The sequence below is a fragment of the Canis lupus genome, chromosome 22 (genome assembly GCF_003254725.2).
Source record: "Canis lupus dingo isolate Sandy chromosome 22, ASM325472v2, whole genome shotgun sequence".
Taxonomy (NCBI): domain Eukaryota; kingdom Metazoa; phylum Chordata; class Mammalia; order Carnivora; family Canidae; genus Canis; species Canis lupus.
In genome coordinates, this window is record NC_064264.1 from 61,357,273 (window position 1) to 61,366,640 (window position 9,368).

Below are 9,368 nucleotides of genomic sequence, written 5' to 3' on the forward strand. Positions count from 1 at the left end.
TGAAGAACATAAAGACAAAGCATCACCCTGGCCTCTTCTGCATTGGCACCTTGTCTAATCAGTCATCATGCTGCATTTGGCAAGGCCCGTGTGTGGAGCTGTGGACACCTGGGCCTGTCCACTGCCAGGCTCCCTGCAGGGTCTCAGTCCCACCAGACAGACTTTTCTGCTGGCACCTCACCCACCATGGCAGCAAGCAGCAGAACCCTGGTTGGCGTCCGGCCCTGGTCCCAAGCCCATGCTCCATCCCCACCATGGGGGCCTTTCCACTGAGGCAGAAATTTCCACAGCAGGTTCTCGGTCCCAAAGCACCAGGTCTTCCCGCTCCACTGCTTGGAAAACCACCCTCATTTGGTTGTATAAGTTGCCACTGGTTGGTTTAACAATTAAGTGACCCACCACTTCCCCGTGAGTCTTCTCCTGGTTAAGCGGAGCCTGAGCAGGGCCCTTCTGTGTTGGGCAGAGTGTGAGCGGAATTGGCAGGGCCTGGGCAGGGTCTCTGAGCAGCTCTAAGACAGAAGCACAAGCCAGTGAGAGCTCTTCCTTACTCAGACAAGGCCTGACACCTCGCAGAGACACGCGGTGAATCTTGGAGTGTGCCTGGCTCAGGATTTGAAAAGCTTGTTTTGTGTCGAAATATACGCATTTATTTAAAAAATACTTGGTAGTGCCAAGGGCCCTCGCAGCAACCAGAGGTGCCTGCCTCACCTTCCCCATCTCGCCTCCGAGTGGGCACACCCCACCTTCTCAGCCGGCCGAGCATTTCCTCTATCCAAGCACTAACGTCAGTCACCCTGTCCACTCCTCAGTTTTACCTGGGAGGGCAGCCTGTTAGAGACTTCCTCCCGCGGTGGGGAGAATCCAAACAAGTTCTCTCCAAACTTTTGAGTCTGCGGTTCTCGAAAGGTCTGTGTTCTTGACTACATTATTCTTTATCCATGCACTTGACCTAGACCTGGTTTTAACCAGGTTTCCCTTCCTGGTCTTCCTGCCGAGGTTGCTGCCAGCATCACCTCTGCCCTCCAGGTGCCAGCCCCACCCCGTCCCTCTGGAGGGACTCACTCACTCACTCGCTTGCTCACTCTTGGGATTCTAAGGGTTATCCGTGCTGTCAGCTCTTCCACTCTCAAGATGTTCCTCCTCAACTTTGGGAAGTGCTCTTGTATTGTTTCTCAGGTAACTTCCCTTGCGTGATTTTTACTTGACTCTTTCCCTGAATTCCTATCAGCAGGGAGTTGGAACTCTTAGCCAGTTCTTCTGCTTTTATTTCCGAATTTTTATCTTCCATACTTTTTTAAAATCTTTTATTCTTTTTACAAAGAAAAAAAGAGTGGAAGCACTCACCCAAAGTTCAATTACAAATTTTCTTTTGCAATTTCTTCAGTTTCGTGTCTTAGCCTCTGTCGAACTTTCTACCTTTCAGAAAGGTCCTTATTGGGGCCTCTGGGTAGCTCAGCGGTTGAGCGTCTGCCTCTGGCTCAGGTCATGATCTTGGGGTCCCAGGATCAAGTCCCACATGCTCTCTGCATGGAGCCTGCTTCTCCCTCTGCCTGTGTCTCTGCCTCTCTCTCTCTCTCTCTCTCTGCCTCTGATGAATCAATAAATAAAATCTTTTAAAAAAGAAGAAGAAAAGAAAAAAGAAAAGAAAGAAAAGAAAAGAAAAAAGAAAAGAAAAGAAAAAGAAAAGAAAAGAAAAGAAAAGAAAAGAAAAGAAAAGAAAAGAAAAGAAAAGAAAAGAAAAGAAAGAAAAGAAAAGAAAAGGTCCTTATTGCTCTCCAGGACCATCCTAGTCTTGAAGACACTGACTGGAGGCTCAGGGGGGTTTGTTTTAGGTTCTCTTGTGTTCCTGAATAATCTCTCTTTCTCCAGAGTCTTCTTCCGGAGGCCTGACCCTCCTGGCGGTGTGTGCATGCTCACTGACTCCCTCCTTGCCCTGTGGCCTCCTCGCCCTATGCCACTGCTTCCCACAGAACTCCATCTTCATGTGCCACAGCCTCTTGTCTCCCATTCCACTCATGCCCCTGGTTTCATACATATTCTAGTTCCCCTACACCATGTAGGAAGATCTCAGGAAAGGAAAAGGCAGTTTTTTGTTCCTAAGAATTACTTCTTTGCTTTTTCCATAGACCTTGCTTTTGTGCCTGGTACAACATTCAAAGCGCGAGAGGATGATGACAAGCAGATCTTCTGCTCCCCCTGTCCACCAGCTCGAGAGCACCGTCCCAGGTGGAGCAGGCCGTCTGCATGTGTTCAGGTAGAGACTTGCATCTGTGACCGTCTCTGCCTGGAGCTGTGTGCTCCATCCTGACTCCCCTGTGCTTTTCTCCCTGTAGCATGTGGTTTCATCTTTCCAAATACAGAGCTACCTCACCAAAAGAGTGTCTGCATAGTTTTCCATTTTCCTAATGTGCCCAGATGTGTGCAGGGGGATGGTGTTTTCTCCTCTTGCAAACACCATCTTGTGCTTCTTTCTTTCTTTCTTTCTTTCTTTCTTTCTTTCTTTCTTTCTTTCTTTCTTTCTTTCTCTTTCTTTCTTTCTCTCTCTCTCTTTCTTTCTTCTCTTTCTTTCTTTCTTTCTTTCTTTCTTTCTTTCTTTCTTTCTTTCTCTTTCACTACAGAGCATGTGTTCACCCTCATGCACAGCTCTGCTCTACACAGTCACTCAGGCACCTGCCATCCTCTGAGCCTATCAGCCTGTGTGGTCACAGCTGTGTCACCAGCCCTGGTGTCACCCCAGGAAAGAGCAGAGGAGCATAGCTGGGATCTCAAGTCCGACGCTAGGACCAGCACGTGCTTCTTTCACTCACTGCAGCACTCCCCACTGCAAGAGGACCCCAACATGCCTTTGACCCTGGGCTCATAGAGGAAGTGAGGGTTCTGGGCACATTGCAAACCCAGCTGTCCTTCTGTCAGCCTGCATTTCTTGCTGTCATGAAGGCCTTCCCAATGTTAAGGCCCATGTATATCTTTTGCTTTGACATGTCTATTCATCTTATTGCTCATTTTTCTTTTATTTTTTTTCTTTTTTTTTAAGATTTTATTTATTCATTCATAGAGACACACACACAGAGAGAGGCAGAGACACAGGCCGAGGGAGAAGCAGGCTCCACGCAGGGAGCCCGATGTGGGACTTGATCCCGGGTCTCCAGGATCACACCCCGGGCTGTAAGCAGCACTAAACCGCTGAGCCACCGGGGCTGCCCTTATTGCTCATTTTTCTATTGATCTGTGGTCTTCTGTATTGACTTGCTGGTACTCAATAACTATTAAAGAAATTAATCTTTTGTCTATGATTATAAGTTGCAAATACTTACCCAGATTGGTTATTTTGCCATTGGATTGTGTTTATTCTGTCTTGTTTTGTTTTGTTTTTGGTTGAAGATATATTCTATTTTTATGTAATGAAATTTATTAATCTTTTATATTTTGTATCATACTCCGAACTTCTCCTCTTACTTTTTGTTAAATCATTCATATTATCATTTACTAACTTCATGTTTCTATTTTCTCCAATTAAATTTTGACTTATCTAGACTTTATTGAGTGGGAGTTGTCACACTCACCTACTGGGTAAAGTGAATTTTTCAGATGGCTATTTAGTTCTCACAAGGCCATTGTGTACTCATCCTTTACCTCATGATTTGAAAGATTTTTTTAATCAAAATTTCTATATAAACATGAATATAGGGATCCCTGGGTGGCGCAGCGGTTTAGCGCCTGCCTTTGGCCCAGGGCGCGATACTGGAGACCCAGGATCGAATCCCACGTCGGGCTCCCGGTGCATGGAGCCTGCTTCTCCCTCTGCCTGTGTCTCTGCCTCTCTCTCTCACTGTGTGCCTATCATAAATAAATAATAAAAAAATTAAAAAAAAAACATGAATATGTGTCTGAGTTTTCTTTTTTAAAAAATTTGTTCATTTGATACAAAGACATACAGAGAGAGAAAGAGAGCATGAGCAGGGGGAAGGGAGAAGGGAAAGGGAGAAGCAGGCTCCCCACTAAGCCAGGAGCCTGACCTGGGGACCAATCCCAGGAGCCAGAGATCATGACCTGAGCACAAGACAGACACTTGACCAACTGCACCACATAGCTGCCCTTATTCCTGAGCTTCCTATTGTCATTCATATGACAGCATAACCCTGCCACCATGAATCTTCCTCTCTGGCTATTTTTAACTAACTGTCCAATAAATAAATAAATAAATAAATAAACCCATACTATATGTTAATGCTTTTTGAGGATCTTATGCCTCCTAAGAGTATGCCCATCCTTTCGTTGCACACTGACTCTGTGGTTCAGACCTGGTCCTGCAATCCTCTGAGTCCCTCTGATTCAGACCTGGTCCTGCACACCCTCTGAATCCCTCTGGTTCAGACCTAGTCCTACACGCCCTCTGAGTCCCTCTGGTTCAGGCTCAATCCTGCACACCCTGAATCCCTCTGGTCTGGGACCGGTCCTGCACACCCTCTGAATGTCTCTGATCCGGGCCTAGTCCTGCACGCCCTCTGAGTCTCTCTGGTTCACACCTGGTCCTGCACACCCCCTGAGTCTGTCTGATTCAGGCTCAGTCCTGCACACCCTCTGAATCCCCAATTTCCAGGCCTGGTTCTACATACCCTCTGAATCTTGTTTCACACAACTTTCACACAACATAATTCTGGTTTTGCTTTGTGATTCAGCCTGAGAGTCTTTTTATTTTAATATCATCATTGAACTTATTTCAGGGCATTCACTGAGTGTCAGAAAGGGCACAGTGAGACTTGGTTTTGTCTATGTATTTCACATTTTAGTGCATTTTTTCTTGCTGTTCTTTTAAGCATATATAGAGTTCTGTGGTTTGCTCTGTGCATCTCTCTGTTTGGAAAAGTGATGTTTCTGTTTGGATATGTGTTTGGTCCATTTTCACTCTTCAGTTTGGTCCACACTGTTTTGCTATTGGTTTTGCTATTTCCTTTCTCTTTATTTTATAGTTTTCATTCTTACTTTATTCTTATGTGGATCCTGTGTTGATTTCTTTCTGATTATGACTCATCTTCAAGTATAATGAGTCCTCCCTGGATCAGATTTTTATGGGAAATTCAGTCTGGAAGTTGAGCGGTGGAGACTAGGTTCAACTAGTCTGAATGAACTGACTAGGTTCAACTAGCCACTCAACTAGTGTGAGTGACTGACCTCGGCCCGCAGGCCAGCATGGGGCATTCACAGTGCCGTGTCCCTGTCTACCTTCCTCTCCATGGACTCTTCCTGGTGGCCTGAGTTCTGCTTCTCCATGCCCAGTGATGCCCAATGCTTGTCCCCGTCCCCTTAGGATGTGACACTTACTCTCAAGTGTTGTGACCACAGCGTTTCAGGATCTCCATCCTCCCTTGTCCTGCTTTCTCTGCCTCCCCATCTCGAGTGGTGTAGACTTTTCACTGTGTCTAGCTTTGGTGGAGATCAAATGTGTTCCTCTTTCTCCTTGTCTTCGTTTATTTTTGTTCTTGTAAGAGAGGGGGCAAAATGCCACGTGCAGTTTGCTGTTTTACTGCAGGACACCTCAGGTGTCTTCTAGCTGTGGGTCTGAAGCCTGTCTGGTTCCAGATCCTCACATGTGATCTAGTCTTTTCTTCCCAGGGCTTTCAGATGGGTTCCTTTTCCAAATGTCCTGAGACTCCCACTGGCCAGGTGGAGTCGGACCAGTATGGAAGAACAGGTAGAAACATCTGTAGTTTCCCAAGAACCTACACGGATAGAGAAATCTACGGACACAGAGGAGGACAATATAGCTGGACCACTGTTTATGAACAAAACCACTCAGTTCCCATCAGTTCACGCAGAGGTGCTCCTGGAGCCCGAAGAGACCCCCGAAGCAGCCTGTGGTGGCAGCCCGAAACCATCTACCCCTAAGGCTGTGACCCCACCATCCTCACCATCTCCAGCAGCTGTCTCACAAGAGTTTGCTTATGTGCCAGCTGACCCAGCTCAGTTTGCTGCTGATGTTAGCCATAGCAGCAAGCAAAGCAGGACAACCACCACCATACTCTAACATGTGGACCCTTTATTGTCTAACTGATATGAATAAACAGAGTCATCCATCACCGCCACGCACCTGGGCCTTTCCCCCAAGCAACCCCCTATTTATCTAATCCTAAGGATCCACAGTTTCTGCAGCAGCCACCGAAAGTTACTTCTCCAACTTACGTGATGATGGATGACAGCAAGAAGACCAGTGCCCCACCTTTTATTTTAGTAGGCTCGAATGTTCGGGAAGCTCAGGATTGGAAACCTCTTCCTGGACATGCTGTTGTTTCTCAGTCAGATGCCTTGAAGAGATAACGCTGCAATACAAGTACCCATTGCTGTTCCTGCAGATCAGAAATTCCAGAAACATAGCCCAGGGATCTCTGGGTGGCGCAGCGGTTTGGCGCCTGCCTTTGGCCCAGGGCGCAATCCTGGAGACCCAGGATCGAATCCCACATCGGGCTCCCGGTGCATGGAGCCTGCTTCTCCCTCTGCCTGTGTCTCTGCCTCTCTCTCTCTCTCTCTCTCTCTCTCTCTCTGTGTGTGTGTGACTATCATAAATAAATTAAAATTAAAAAAAAAAAAAAAAACATAGCCCAAACCCCCAGAATGGTAGTCCTACTACAAGTGGACAAGATGTCCTCAGGCCACAAAGCCCAGTTTTTCCTTCTGTTGCATTCCCAGTAGAAGATGTAGCCAAAAAAGGTTCAGGATCTGGTGACAAACGTACTCCCTTTGGAAGTTACGGTATTGCTGGAGAAATAACCGTGACTACTGCCCCTGTTCGCAGAGCAGAAACTTAAAACTGATGCTGAAAACACCACCGTCTGAGTCAACGTTCAAGGTGGAGTCTGCCACCCAAACGTACTTTGTCAATAAACTTCATGCAAGCATAAAAAAAAAAAAATGTGGCTCCTCACAGCCTGATTTCCTCAGCCTGGAGGCAGAGGCAGGCTCTCTGCTCTGGGAAATTTCCTGCTATGTCTTAGTCACATAGTTTGCCCTGAAGCTCCAAGTCTCAGACACTTTACTCCTCAGCTGCGTGCTGATGACTCTGTCTCTCCTGGCTTAGCTCTCATCTGTATTTCTCATCTCTCTCTCATCTCATGTTCTGGAAGACTCCTTTGATCTTTGAACTCCTCTGTGACATTAAGTTCAGCAGTCATATTTTTAATTTCTTTCCTGTTCTCTACCTGTTTGTAAATAGCATCCTGTTCTTAGATTGTGGATATGCAATATCTTCTTGAATCTTTTTGAGGCTTTTAATGTAATTTTCTGTTGTTTTGTCTGTGGCTGTTTTCTCTAAGGTGAGGTGTCTTTGTGAAACTCCATTTCTGTCTTCTATGTCAGCAATTTTCTCCTGAAAGTCTGGGGATACTGAGATGCTCACATGTTAAGAATCAGTGGCTTGTTCTAATGAGCTACTATGGGCTCTCCATAAACTTCTCTGAATGGAAAGGCAAGCTGGGAGCTCTGTGCCTACAGACAGGGTTGTTGGTTATGCTTTATTCAAGATAGATGAGTGAGGAGCCTGCCAGTAGGCTAGCAATTCCCCCTCCTTCCTACCCCCTGACATACACCAACCCAAGCCAAAATGAGGAAGATTTTACTCAGCAGCCCCAGACCCACACTAGAAGCTGTAGCCCAGAGACTGATGATTTTAGGTCTTTGAAGAAGACCTCTTTGGTTGTCTACAGGCTGGAAACCTGGCTTAGTGGGTGAGGGAAGAAGAGGGCAGGGGAGCAGACTGCAGGTGCTGAAAGCTTGTGCATCACAATTACAGCCCACCTCTCAGAGCCAGTCTAGGGGTCCTTCAACAAGATGACACCCCTCCACTGCTTGAGCATAGGACAGTGCCCAAAACTTGGGGTCATTCTGCCACTTGAAGCACCCCCTACATAGTACTCCTAGGATCCTTCTTAAAATGTAGAAATAAAAATTGAGTCTATTACTCTCTTAAGAGCTTGGACAATGCTGAGTACAGAGGGCAAATTACTGCCTTGAGCCACACTCCTTGTAGGGTACTCTGTAGCAGGTTGTTTCTTTAAAACCACATTTATTCTATTGCTGACTCACTTCAATGCATCATTTTTTTATGATCCTCAATCATCTTTCCATTGTCCTGTTGTTTGTTCATTATTTTCAGCTTGTGCGGAAATGCTCTGACACTGTTGATCCTCCGGACACTTTTGTCACCATTGAATGTGGTCCCTGGGGATGAAATGGTTTTCTAGCTAATGGTCAATCTCAGAAAGATAAGGCTGATGTACACATAGTGTACACTGAAGGCCTCTGGTATAGTTTCATCTTGAATCCTTGTGTGTGTAGAGTTTGTAGGAGACCTCTAACTGCTTACACAATTCTACCACTCTGCTCTTGGATGCTCTGCAGGACACAGCACATTCCCATTGGCCACCCCTCTTTTTTCTTTCTTTCTTCCTTTCTTTCTTTCTATCTTCCTTTTTTGGTGATATTTCTTTTTTTTTTCTAATTCCAATATGGTTAACATACAATGTAATATAAGTTTTGGGTGTACTATACAGTGATTTGACACTTTCATGTATCACCCAGTGCTCATCAGGACAAGTTATGGAAGCAGCACAGATATCCATTGACAGATGAATGGATAAAGAAGATGTGGTATTATAGATATAGTTATCTATAGTTATTATAGATAATGCAACAATAAATATGAGAATGCATGTATCCCTTTGAATTAGTGTTTTCAATTTCTTTGGGTAAAATAATATGCAGCACGGATGTAACTTGTTCCCATTGACCACCATTCTTCGTGTTTTATCTTCCTGCATGCCATCTCATCTCTAGTTAAAAGAATGCTTTGTGGTGTGAGTAAAAACCTTATGGCTTCACTAACATGCCAAATCTCTATGCTCAAAATGTGAAGAAAAGAAAAAACTGCATTCTGATGACATACTCCTAGCTGCATGTTTCACCCAGTGGCTCCATCAGATTGAGAACTGTGCTGATTCATTGTGTAATTCACTGATATCTCTTAAAATTGGATATTATAACAAATTATTATTTCATGCTTATGAGGAAAATCATATATATTAGCCTGTTATTAACATTAATATTTAAGATACTAGCTATGGACTACTTGGAACTATGGTTTTCATAATTTCTATGAGTTCTAGGATATTTTCTTCAAACAAAATTAAGCACAACACCAACATATTAAGTGCATTCAAGAAGAGCTGCTATGATTGTGTGGGAGGCACACAGGGTACTGCCCTCTGGGCCTCATACTCTGGATCATGCATCTCCCTTAGGGGACATCATTGTAGAGAAAACACATTAGGAATGAACCAAGAGCTCATTTCAAAAGTATGTGTGTTAAGTAGACATCA

The 9,368-nt window shown here is 45.0% G+C and overlaps 1 pseudogene; it reads left to right on the plus strand.

Moving 5' to 3' along the window:
• The first annotated feature begins 5,680 nt into the window (after positions 1 to 5,680).
• LOC112655943 (ras-associated and pleckstrin homology domains-containing protein 1-like) lies at positions 5,681 to 6,803 on the plus strand (annotated as a pseudogene).
• The last annotated feature ends 2,565 nt before the right edge of the window (positions 6,804 to 9,368 follow it).